The 13,216-nt window shown below is 38.8% G+C and overlaps 1 protein-coding gene across 2 annotated transcripts in view; it reads left to right on the plus strand.

Moving 5' to 3' along the window:
• Nucleotides 1–13,216, plus strand: part of IL13RA2 (interleukin 13 receptor subunit alpha 2) — a 47,322-nt gene that overhangs the window by 8,018 nt on the left and 26,088 nt on the right. The window contains exons 1-2 of one of the 2 annotated variants that reach the window (XM_073885723.1): nucleotides 9,967–9,985; nucleotides 11,373–11,491. The exons of the other annotated variant lie outside the window; for it this stretch is intronic. The gene's annotated coding sequence lies outside the window, so the exon portion shown is untranslated. Of the gene's footprint in view, nucleotides 1–9,966; nucleotides 9,986–11,372; nucleotides 11,492–13,216 lie in introns of those variants that run through there. 2 annotated transcript variants of the gene reach the window in all.

Below are 13,216 nucleotides of genomic sequence, written 5' to 3' on the forward strand. Positions count from 1 at the left end.
TGTCAGAAAAGCCAAAGGATTAGTGTTTCAAGGATGGTGGGAAACAGGTGAATGCCGCTAAGAGAGAAACAAGATTGGAATGAAAAATAATGATTCAGTAACATGAAGTCATTAGTTATTCTAGTGGCACCTGTTTTGAGAAGAGTCATGGATTGGTGGTGGGATGAAGAAAAAAGACTAGAAGAAAATGGAGTGATAAAGAGTGAGTGGGGGCATGTAGGGAAAATAGCAATTATAGACAACTCTTTCTAGAAGTTTGGCTGTAAAGAAGTGTTGGAGCAGTAGCTGGAGGCAAATATGTGGGCAAGCTAATTTATGTTTTTTAAGCTTAGGGAGAGATGAGCATGTTTGAATGCTAATGGGATGTATCTGGCTGAGACATTTATCTGTACATACATCTTATGTAGGTTAAAGATATTAAAGAGAAGAAAAAAATTAAATTGTAAGATTTCTGATAATCTGAGCAGGATGGGAATTCAAAACACACAATAGATATTTTATCTTAGATAGTAGGAAATATACTTCCTTTACTATAGCAGGAGGGAAGGAAGAGAGGATGTGGGGAAAATATGGAATCAGGAAGATGAGGAAATTTCCAACTGATGGCTTAATTTTGTTTTTAAAGAGGTAAAGTCATGTGCTGAGGTTGGAGAAGAAGGGATGAAAGGATTGAAGATATTAGAAAAAAGCTTTAATTGTTGTCAATAATGGAATAAAGTTGAACGGAGACATGTAATAGTGTTTTTGAGTAGTACGGTGGATTTATATAAAATGAATGTTAGGAATTTATCATGGAACCAATCTATTGTGGGACTTGTTCCATCAGCACTCACCTGCTCAGTGATAGACACAGGGGAGACCTGAGAGTTGAATTCATTTAGGGTTGGAGTTTTGTTAGGAAGTTATGATAAAAAAGCAGAGAGGAAAGTTTAGTTTGGGGTATGGAAGCCAATCTAGATGGCATAAAGAAAGGAAACAAGGCCAAATCTGATGGATGAATTTGGGAAAAAACAGTCAAGTCTTTGCAAAGCAGAAAAAATGATCAGAGTGGCAGTACTTAAAGACCTAAGCTAGAAGGAAATGAAATTATGGGAAAATCATTTAATTTCTCTGGCCTCTGTTTTCTCATTTATTTTTAAGTCATGGTGATAGATGGTGGAAGCTAAGTATGTGTTTGTGTGTGTAAATTTGTACACATATCTCATTGTCTTTTTGTAGTAAGTATCAATAGAATCAGATGGGCCTAGGAGCTCTTGAAGAGCATCCCACCCACTTCTAAGGAATGAAGTGGAGTTAGGGGGTAGGAGGTATTAGTCATTTTAACTTTCCCACGGATGCTAGGGCAAAGGAAGACAAAGCCATGTTCTAAAGGCGTGATTCTATTACAAGTAGTGTTCTTTCCCCTAGGCATGTTTGACTTTGCTCATCCAGCAGTGATTAATCACTAATTATGGAATCAGCCATTTGCTTTATCTACCACTTTTGCAGGAAGAACAGAGTACATTGTTGACAGAATTAGTACTGATTTAGTGAGTGGAAACTTGAACTCCAGGGTATCCTGATAATAGCCAAAACATGTGGGGTGAACTGTCACTATCTGGAAAAGGAGAAGTTATGTATGATTAAAGATATGTGAGTGCATCATCACAACATCAGTCAGAACACTGTGGCAGCAGCTTGTGGTAGGAAGAAGTGCTGTGGTACACGAGAGTAGTTATTATGAGTCGAACCTCCAGAGTGCCATAGAAAGTCCTCCAGCACTTGTATCCTCTTGTTTACCACTACAAGGACTTCGAAGGCCTCAGAGGGGTAAATTGAAATGTTTTTTTGGTCACTGTAAAAAGTTTCTACTTCAGCATTTTGTGATTATAATATTTGCAAGTGGGCTGGTTCAAGTTTGTTCCCTCCTCCTCAGCCCCAGGTATCTGGTTGCAGATTTTAGCCAAAGGAAGTACTGCATAGTTTAAATGTGGCCCTTTACAGGAATGAGCTTCTGACTCAGGCTATGTAGAAAATGAGGGGTTGTACTGTGCAAGGGCAAACTTCTTTTATTTCTTGGAAATTTGTGCTTGAAAGGTTATGAACTTTTAAAGTATTTTAATACACAATGCTAAATACTCATCTAATTAGGTTACAGGTTCTGCTTAAATGAGAAAGTGGTTTGTTTTGCTCTTACTTGAGTGTCTTGAGGTAGCAAGCTGCAGGAAGAATATGCAGCTTTATTGCATGAGGTCAAGAGCCCTGGGCTACTCCAAACTTATTGTTTGACCACACCTAGGGTGTTTCCCTCATCTACTTGATCAAAAGTGGCTCACTACCAAGACCACATTCTTTTTTTTTTTTTTTTTAAGATTTTATGTATTTATTTGAGAGAGAGAGAAAGCGTGAACAGGGGGAGGGGCAGAGGTCGAAGCAGACTCCCCTCTGAGTGCAGAGCCTGATACTGACACTGGGGCTCCATCCTAGGACCCTGAGATCATGACCTGAGCCAAAGGCAGACATTTAACTGATTGAACCACCCAGGTGCCCCTACCAAAACCATATTCTAAGCAGCAGGATAGAGAAAGGAGGAAAGGAGAAGGGGAGAAAACATCCATTCTTTTTAAAGGTAAGACCCAGAGAGGTGAGTGGGAGGATGGCATAACTGGGTGATGGGCATTAAGGAGGGCACTTGATGGAATGAGTACTGGGTGTTATACGCAACTGATGAATCACTAAATTCTACCCCTGAAACTAATAATACAGTATATGTTAACTAAATTGAATTTATTTATTTGTTTATTTATTTATTTTTTTTTAAAAAGATTTTATTTATTTGAGAGAGAGGGAGAGATAGCAACAGAGATAGCAAGAGAGAGCACAAACGGGGAGGAGAGGGAGAAGCGGGCTCCCCACTGAGCAGGGAGCCCGATGTGGGGCTCGATCCCAGGACCCTGGGATCATGACCTGAGCCGAAGGCAGACACTTAATTAACTGACCGAGCCATCCTGGTGCCCCACTAAATTGAATTTAAATTAAAAAAAAAAATGTATAACCCAGAGATTGGAGATGACACTTTCATTTACATCTCTTGGGCCAGACCTTAAGCACATGTCACATGTAGCTGAGATGTTCAGAAATGTAGTCTTCATTTTGTGTGGCCATGTGTCCTGCTAAACCTTGGGGGCTCCAGTACTACTGAAGGAGATGAATATTATGAGACAGCTAGTAATCTTAGCAGCACCACCTCCAAAAAAAGATTGTACCAATATATATTTCTACCAGTAGCCTGAGAGAAGGCTCACAGTTTATTAATTTTGCTTGTATTATAATTTATTTAACTCTAAGTTTATATAATTTATTTTTTAAAAGACTAATTTTGGAGCAATTTTAGGTTCATGGGAAAATAAAGAGGAAGGTACAGAGATTTCCCATATGCCCCCTGCTCCCACACATGCATAGCCTTCCCATTTTCAATATCCCACACGAGAGTGGTTCATTTGTAGCAGTTGATGAACCTACGATGACCCGTCCTTATCACGCAAAGTCCATAGTTTACATTAGGGTTTACTCTTGATGGTTGTACATTCTATGTGTTTGAACAAATGTATAATGGCATGTATACACTATTATAGTATCATATAGAGTATTTTCTCTGCCCTAAATATCCTCTGTGCTCTGCTTATTTATCCTTCTCCCTCACTCCAGTCCCTGGCAACCATTGATCTTTTTATTGTCTTCATACTTTTGGCTTTTCCAGAATGTCATATAATGGAATCAGATAGTCTGTAGCCTTTTCAGATTGGCTTCTTTCACTCATTAAGTAATAGACATTTAAAGTTCCTCCATGTCTTTTCATGGCTTGATAACTCATTTCTTAGCACTGAATAATATTCCATTGTCTGGATATACCATAGTTTATTTATCCTTTAACCTACTTGAAAGACATCTCGGGTTGCTTCTAAGTTTTAGCATTATGAATAAAACTGCTGGAAACATCCATGCTCAGATTTTTGTGTAGACCTAAGTTTTCAACTTCTTTGGGTAGATACCAATGAGTATGATTGCTGGGTGGTATAGTAAGAATATGTTTAGCTTTTAAGAAATCACCCAGCTGTCATCCAAAGTGGCTGTACTACTTTGCATTCCCACTAGCAATGAATGCTCGTTCCTGTTGCTCCACATCCTCTTTATCACTTGTTGTTGTCAGTGTTCCAGATTTTGGCCATTCTAATAGGTATGTAGTGAGGTTTTTGTTTTTTGGTTTTTTTTTGACTGTTTCAGTAGACTTTAGGGAACACTATGTCTTGCTTGTTTTCGTATCTGTAGCCTTGAATGCAAAATGGATGCTCAGGAAATGTCTGTGAAATGAAGATCTGGATGGATGCCTATGACTGTGTCAGCATCAATACAGCAATCAAAGGACAGGCTGGAAAAATAGAGACTCTGAGGTTGCATTTTGATGAGAGTGCTCTAAAGTCACTTAGGAAATATTGTCTCACCCAGGCTCAAAAGCAGCTATCAAAAACAGTGAGAAACTAGGTAGGTAGGCAGACCTATCACTTAGGATTATGAAGTAGATTTTGAACTTTTAAGCAGATATGATTATAAAAACCAGTTCTCTTAAAGCAGGAAATTCATTTTTATGAAGGGCAGTAAGTCCACTGAAGAACAATAAGTCTCTGCCCACATACAAGTAAAAACAAATAACTCTTTTTTTGGTCACTTTAGAAAAGCACTTTTCTAAAAAAGATTTATTTATTTTGGTGGGGGAGGGGCAAAGGGAGAGGGAGAGAGAATCTCAAGCAGACTCCCTGCTGAGCACAGAGCCTGACACTGGGCTCAATCTCAACCCTGAGATCGTGACCTGAGCTGAAACCAAGAGTTGGTACTCAACTGAATGAGCCACCCAGGTACTCCTGTCATAAGCACTTTTTTAAAAAAAGTAAGCTTACAAAGTTACAAAACTGATTTAATCTTTAAGTGATCAAGTGAGTATTTTGAAGCCAAAGAACTAATGAAAATGTCTTGAGAAGAGAGAATACTCCAGTGTTTTAAAAATTAGGACAGCCAGTGATCCAAAAATATATTAATTTCTACTTAATGGAAAAGAGAAACATCAGTAAGAAAGAGGAAGACAGAGAAAACAGAAACAGAAGAGAAAAGAAAAGAAAGTGGGGGCAGGAAGGAGAAAGGCATGAGGGAGAAGAAACAAACAGCCTGAAATGATGGATTAGCTACCCTCCATGGTCTGAGTCTCAGATACTCTGTTAGCCAGAATACAAATCCTCTTGCCTAGAGAGATGCACTTACTGGAACTCTGGGAGTATGTCCAGTTGTATTGTTTGATCCCTCAGTTTCAAGGTTTTCAACATATAATAAAGGCGATATGTTCCTATTTTGCATTTTGAAATCAGGACAAGAACCAGAATCTCTGATATTCCTCAATTCAGATCTTCAATTATGTTTCTAGACTAACAGCTGAATTTTTTGTATGCCTTATAAAAATAAAATTGTTTCTGATGACTTTTGCTGCAAAAGACAAATTTAGAAGGAAAAAAATGAAATCTCAGATTGCACATAGAAAGTAAAGATGTTCAATAGTCTGGAGAAATGGTGAGTTTTTAAAAATATTATTTCATTAGAAATGCAAGAATTTGGAGATAGCATTGCAAAACAATTTGAGCAGATGGAAAGTATTTGTTAAAGTGATCACTGGTGAAACTAAACTTTGATAGTTTCTAGTTGCCCTAGAAAAAATGTTCTGTCTTGGTATGGAACCCTTTCATAGTACAATTCTAAAATACTCTGGCCTGCGTCCCTCAAATAAGAACACCTGCCGTTACTAAACAGGTATGGCAAAAATCCAAGGAGGCACGCCTGGGTGGTGCAGCGGGTTGTGCGTCTGACTCTTGTTTTTGGCTCGGGGTGTGATCTTGAGCCCCAAGTTGGGCTCCACACTTAGCATGGAGTCTGCTTAAGGATTCTCTCTCCCTCAGGGCGCCTGGGTGGCTCAGTTGGTTGGGTGTCCTACTCTTGGTTTCCTCGCAGGTTGTGATCTCAGGGTCCAGAGATTGAGCCCCACCTCAGGCTCCCCACTCAGCGGGAAGCCCGCTTCCCTTTTCCATCTGCCCATCCCTGTGGCTCGTGCACACACTCTCTCTCTCTCTGAAATAAATAAATCTTTTTTTTTTTAAAGGATTCTTTCTCCCTCTGCCCCACCCTCTGCACACTCTCTGTTTCTCTCTCTCTCTCTCATATAAATAAGTAAATCTTTAAAAAAAATAAATCCAGGGGTGCTTGGGTTGTTAGATGCTCAGTCATTAAGCGTCTGCCTTCAGCTCAGGTCATGATCCCAGGTCCTGGGATCGCCCCGCTTCGCTTCTCCCTCTCCCACTCCCCCTGCCTGTGTTCCCTCTCTCGCTGTGTCTCTCTCTGTCAAATGAATAAGTAAAATCTTAAAAAAAAAGAATAAATCCAAGGAAGAGTAGGATCAAACCTTCATGTGAGATGTTCTCCATTTATGTTTTCAAGAGGAAAGAAATGTGTGATTGCCTCCCAGCAGGAGCACCTCTGACCCTTTATAGCAAACTTCTCAGCAGAGTTAACTGTACTCATTGTCTCCACTGGCCCATCCATTCTTTCCTGAACCCACTTTAATCTGAGTTTTGCTTCAGATATTCCACCTGTTCCCTTATCAACGTCACCAGTTATTTATTATCACTCCTTGAAACATTTTCTTTACTTGGTTTCTGGGGCACCACAAACTCTAGATTTTTCTCTCACCTCCCTGGCTTCTCCTTAGTCTCCCTTGTTGGTACATCCTCATTTCTTTGACCTCTATATATTGGAGGGTCCCAGATCTCAGTTCTTGGTCCTCCTTTCTTTATTTCATCTATTTTATACCCTAGGGGACTTCAGTTGTTTCTGTGGCTCTGGTCTTTCCTCTAATCTCCAGAGTCAAATATCCAACTGCCTATTCATCTTTCTCCCTTGGATGTTTAGTTAGGCAGCTTAAACTGAACCATACAAAGCTGATCCCTTGTGTATCATCCCCAGGCTGCATAAATAATTACCCAGTTGCCCATGACAAAAATAGAGGCATCATCCTCTGATAGTCTGCACTCAATCCATCAGTAGATCCTGTCAGCATCTCCACTGCTATCAACTTGGTCCCCATCACCATCAGCTCTAGCCTGCATTATTGCTTCTACCCTTTCCTTCCATACATCATGTCGCTATACTCACAACTGTCCAGTTGCCTCCCTGCCTTATTTTATTTACTAAAATAAATGAGAAATTCATTACCATAGTCCACAGTCTGCCTATCTTTATGAGATCAGATAAACTTTTCTCTTTCCTATCCTACTGGTCTTGTTAGTTCTAGAACTACTAAGCTGATTCCCACCTCAGGGCTTTTGAATGTGCTGTTCCTTCTACCTGGAAGATTCTTCTCCTGTGTCTTTACCTGATTCATTTCTTCACTTCACTGAGGTCCTTAATGCCACTTTTTCAGAGAGGCATTTCCTGACCACCCTATCTAAAAGGAGCCCTCATTACTCTCTTTCATATTATCTGGCTTTATTTTTCTTTATAAAAATCAAAATTAGAAATTATAATTATCTGATATGTTTATTGTCTGTCTCCCACACCAGAAAGTTCCAGGAGAGCAGGTTTTTTGTCTTGTTCACTGTTGTATCCCTCATGCCTGGAAGAGGGCCTGGCATGTAGTAGGCTTTCAAAACTAATTGTTAAATAATGAATACGTGATAGAAATATTTATATGTTTTTGTTAGCATTCCTTTCTATAATTGATGGTACTATATATGATATAATATCAAATATCAATATATTTTCATGTATTTACAGTTTATACCTCATGGACATGAAGGAATATACTGGTAGAATAACACTGAAGTCATATAATCCCTGCTATGGTGGGGCACCTGGGTGGCTCAGTCGGTTAAGCGTTTGCCTTCAGCTCAGGTCATGATCCCAGAGGGAGCCTGCTTCTCCCTCTCCCTGCTGTTCCCCCTGCTTGTGCTCTCTCTGTCAAATAAATAGATAAAATCTTAAAAAAATAAAAACCTGCTATGATACATTTTGTATTCTGTTTTTACTTAATTTGAGGGGGTGGGGCACACTCTTTTATTTACTTTTGAAGTTGTTAACACGAAGTGAATGTTTTGAGTACACAGTGTTTGCTTGCTGACAAGTATTTGGGAGCATCTGGTAGTGGAGAGAAGGGTGTTGAACAAAAGAGATTGTTTTGCTAGTTCCAGAGAAGTGGTGCCTTTCAAGATACTGCATTGCTCTACAGCTGTGACTTCACTTGAAAAGAATATAAGGTATATTTCATAATAACAATTTGACCTGTTCTAAGAAGTGGATGAAGTGGGGGCTTTTTTTAAAGGGTTGTAGAAGTCTGTTGGTGTTTTTTTGGGTGGGATTATAACCTAATAAAGCTCTGATCGGCTCAGATTAGGGACTGATTCTGAAATGTGTGAACTGCTTCATAAATTAACACTGTAAACCTGGCAGTTGCTATTGTAGCTCAAAACTGAATTCACTGGCTTTGTGCATGCTTTAGGAAACTTGTTAGCTGGATGAACTCAGGATGTCATAAAGGAAAGCATCTACAGAATGTTTTTTTTTTGTATACAATGTTAGAATGTAATGTTGTCAAGGACACAGATATAATCATATTATAGATAACCTGTTGTTAAAGTAGTATTTATTGTAAAGAGATCCTACCTGTATTTCATTGGTCTACAGTGATTTTTGTCATTCAGCTTGTGCCTAACGTTTTTGTGTATTTTTGTGGGAGGTGTCTTAACACTTGACTAGTGGCAAGTATGATGAATCTGTCTGATTCAAAGTTTTTTGTGTGTGTTTGAAAGTACACAGTCATCTTCAACATTCTTTGTGAATTACTCCACTGCAGAACAAATTATTTGCTAGTTATTATCTAAATTAAATTTCACTCACCACTAGTTCATATGCTGATTGAGCCACATATTGATCTCAGCATGTTGTCAGGCCTCAGGATCTGGCAGGTTCCAGAGGTGCTGATTATGATGCTGAGTCATGGCCATAGGCCAGAAGCTATGAATAGACATTTGTGCATGTTGGATGGTCTCCTTGAAACGAGATTAGTTATTCAGGAAGTTAGTGCTTTTGAGTCACATCCTGAAACCATTCATGGATACACAGCAGATTAACTGATGAAATAGAGTGATATCCCAGGGATAACTTGTATGAGAGGAAATTTAGCTTCACTAAAGTGAGATTAGTTGAAAGACAGTATTATATGTTAAAAGGAACATAGTCTTTAAGAATCAGATATACACATCTTCTCTTGCTTAAGTTATATGACCTTGAGTAATTGACTTAACTTTTCTGAGGCTCAAATGACTCATTTGTAATATTGGGATAATAATATAGTAACTATCAATGTTTGTGAGACTTAAGTGAGCTAATCCATATTGATGTGGTTTTAGAATAATAGGTGAGGTTCAGTGGGGTGAAGTCCGGAGCCAACGACCAAGAATGAATTCTTGAGATGTCTTTGGTGCAAAAAAGGTGATTAACATAACATAATAAAATTTTAAAAAAGTGGTTTATTAAAGCACGGGTACAGGATCAGTGGGCAGAAAGAACTGCTGCACCGGGGTCTTGAGGAGTGGCTGATGATATTTTCCGGAATTGGGGGAAGTGAGGAAAAGGGAGGTTTCAAAAGGATTTTCATATGTTAAAGAAAACCCTCAGGATACTGGAGGCCTGGCTGTTATCAAGCTAAGATTGTTTTTCCCCCTGGCAAGGCATTAACATTAAGATAGTTGGGAGATTCCTGGAAGAATGTCACACTTGTCCCACTCAGGAGTGGGGGTGGGGAGAGGCTGCAGGGTGTCAGCTTATGCTTTTCTCTTCGGCTAGCCTTCTGCTCCCTCATCGCGTATCAAGCATCTGGCACAGAGCTTGACACCTGGTAAGAGCTTAAAAAACTGTAGTCCCTGTTATTATTACTTTCTAAATCCCCTAGCAAAGTTGTTGCTAGAGCCCAGATCTCCTAGTCAGTGTGCCTTCTCACTTAAGACCACATAAATTGTTTCACCCACAGATGACATTTAAGCCTTTGCAATCACCCCACTTTTCCATTTTTCTCTCCTCAAGCTCTACTTCTCTATTTTCCCATTTTCTTTTTCTCTAAGCCCTATTCTTACTGCTTTGGCTGATTTTTTAGATACCTTAAGTAATGTGAATAGAAAGGATCAAATTTTGTAACACTGTTTTTTTTTTTTCCAGTCTAATGGCAACATAAATGATATGGCCATACTTTATGTGTTTTTTTTAGAAGTCACCTTAGTGGCATTGCAAAACTCTATTCATTATTTTTTAAAAAAATACTTATTTGTCTCTGCAACTTGCTCACTGCCTTTATAAATGAAATGAGAACCTGTGATCATTTCAGATACTTTGGAATAGACTTTTTGTATTTCTTTGTCAGGGTAGAAAAGGAACTTTTTCCACAAAGCTATATTATGTAAGTGACTGCATTCTTAGGCTTGTAGCATTTTTCTGCCCCTTAATTCTTTTACCTTGTCTTTCCATACAGATTGTATCAGTTGTGAGATCTTGTGCAAGTCACATCACTTCTCCAAGCTGCAATATTACTGATTGTAAATATGTAATACCAACCTTATACACCTGCAGATTTGTTAAAATAATTCAGTAAGTTCTTTGTAAACTGTAAAAAAAAGTAAAATTCTGAAGTTATTGTTAAGACAAATATCAGTAAAGGCAACTGATGGATCAGTAAGGGTGGTGAAAGTTTGAAGTTAATAATAATTGTCTACTTATCAACTGTGAACAGGTCAATTTTGCTGAATTAGTAGGAGCAAAGGTGTAGGGTTGCAGCAAGTTATTTTCAAATTTTTGATTAGTAGCAAGGTGCTCAGAATCAAACTCCTAAGCATACAGAGCAACTTAACTCTTACAGTACTTGCACATACATTGTCTCATTTAATCTTCAGCACAACTCTGTCAGCCTGGTGTCATTATCTCCATTTTATAGATGGAAATTGAATTATAATTTGCTTCCGGGAACATTAGTGGTTGAGGCAGGCCTGAAATCCAAGTTGATATTTATACCACTGTGCCTTTTGTTATAACAAGTTCCTCAGCTGTATATGTATTTGTTTATTCCAAAGATTAATTAGTCCTGTCAGCTTTTACATACCTTGCTGTAATTCTAAATTAGCTTTATATGCTTTTAGCCCAACCCATAACCTCCCCTGTCTTGTGATTTGTATAATCTGTATCCTGGCCTGCTGGCTATTTCGGAAACACCTATCTTTTTTTTTTTTTTTTCAGTGTGCTTTATTATAAAAAAGAGAAAGGGAAGTATTAGAGATTCTAATTAATATCTCCAAAGTGAAGAAGAGAAAAAAAAAAAAAGAGGACCTGTGATAATTGCCTATGATAATTAATTTCTTGGGAAACCATATTATTGGTAAGTACCTGGAGTTTCTCCAGTAATGCAAGGTTTATCCCGGTCCAGCTCCTAGAACAAGGGGATTGTGTAGCATGGCTTTGAAGAGGTGGGGAAGTGAGGCTGAAAACAGGAAATAGTTTAGGCTTGCCATTCCAAAGGAGATTCTCAGTGGAAAACTGTTTAAGCAATAGTGTTGTGTGAAACTGAGTGGGTAGAAACAGGAAGCTGCCCTCGACATTGATCTTAGCAGTGGAAAATGCCCAGCCTAGTGGTTGTCATCAAGGACTCTGGTACTAGACTGTCTGGATTCAAATCCAAGCTTCACCATTTATAGTCTGCATGACTTACAGGAAGTTGTTTAATTTCTCTGTGTTTCAGCTTCTGGTCTTTAAAATGGGAATGAAAATAGTATATCCATCCAAGGTTGACTATGAGTATTATATGATATAATGTATGTAGAGTGCTTAGCATGGGGCAGTGCCTGGAATGCTGTGAATGCTGCATAAATAGTAGGAGGATTGCTACTATTACGGATACTATGACTTGTCACTTGCACCTTGTATCTTGGACAAGATTTACCTGGAATAGTATCTGGCAAACAAAACAAAACACACAAACAAAAAACAACAACAAAAAACAAACGTGCTCAGTGAAAGCTTATTGAATTATCACTCTGCCAAAAATGTCATGATGGTAAAACTGTGTGGTGGGTTGATGGTCTGGGCGGTGAGAGTAGGTTGACCAAGGTTCAGGGGAGGCTTCTGGTAAAATAGGCTCAGGACAGACTCCTTATAACAAGAAAATTTATTGTTTAGTCAATGGAAAGGGTTCATGAGAGTTTGGACAATTCATCTGTAAAGGCATCTTGGTATTTCCTCATTTTTAAAAATAAGGAGTTAAGGCCAGATGAGGTTTGTTGTTAACTGTGGTTGTTAACTGTGGAATGGGGGTGGAGAGTATGAGTGGTTGTTAACTGTGGGGTGGGGGTGGAGAGTATATCAGAAACTGTTTTAAATTTTGTATGTCTGTTTTCATCCCCCATCTTCCCTTTGTCTTCAGGTCCTTTCTCCTCTTGTGAAAAATCCTGTCTTTCCTGGTAACCATATAGTACGTAAAGTACCTCATTGCTCAAGTGGCAGTCTTGTAACCCAGAAGCCAAGGAAAGAGTTGTCTTCACATTCATTTGTATGAGAAGGACTAGGTGGGACCCTAAGTGTATTGTAATTCAGGGAACTCCTTTCATAGGTTTATAGAAAAGTGACTGAGGAAGTGACTATTCCATTTCCTATCTTTGCTTAAATGTTTTGGGCTGATCTAGGAAATATGCCATTTGATAGCCTGAATCAAATTTCAGTAGCCTATAAAAGGAGTAGAAGCATGGGATTTTTAACTCTCACCATTTGTACTGCACATGCGACACAGGGCTATGAAAATATATAAGGACAGATTGATAGGGGAGAGAGAGCTTTAAGCTCTCTCTGGGAGCAGTTTAAGGGAGTTCTGATTGGCTTCGTCATTATTAGTAATAAGAAAGGATTTCTCTTTGTCAGATCTATTTGCTGCCTTAGATCCCAAAGTAACCAATGTGTTCATCTCAATCTAAGAGAGCAGCTCTGTGGAAAATCTGTTGACAGACCTACCTACTACTTACAGATGCTTTAGAGGACAGCAGTGGGTTTGCATGTGGGCAGAGAGGAATTGAGGAGAAAGATTTATTGGACCTCAGTAAGAGAAACGCTATTC

The sequence above is a fragment of the Callorhinus ursinus genome, unplaced genomic scaffold (genome assembly GCF_003265705.2).
Source record: "Callorhinus ursinus isolate GAN/ISIS: 27379988/994484 unplaced genomic scaffold, GSC_fseal_2.0 scaffold65, whole genome shotgun sequence".
In the NCBI taxonomy this organism is placed as follows: Eukaryota; Metazoa; Chordata; class Mammalia; order Carnivora; family Otariidae; genus Callorhinus; species Callorhinus ursinus.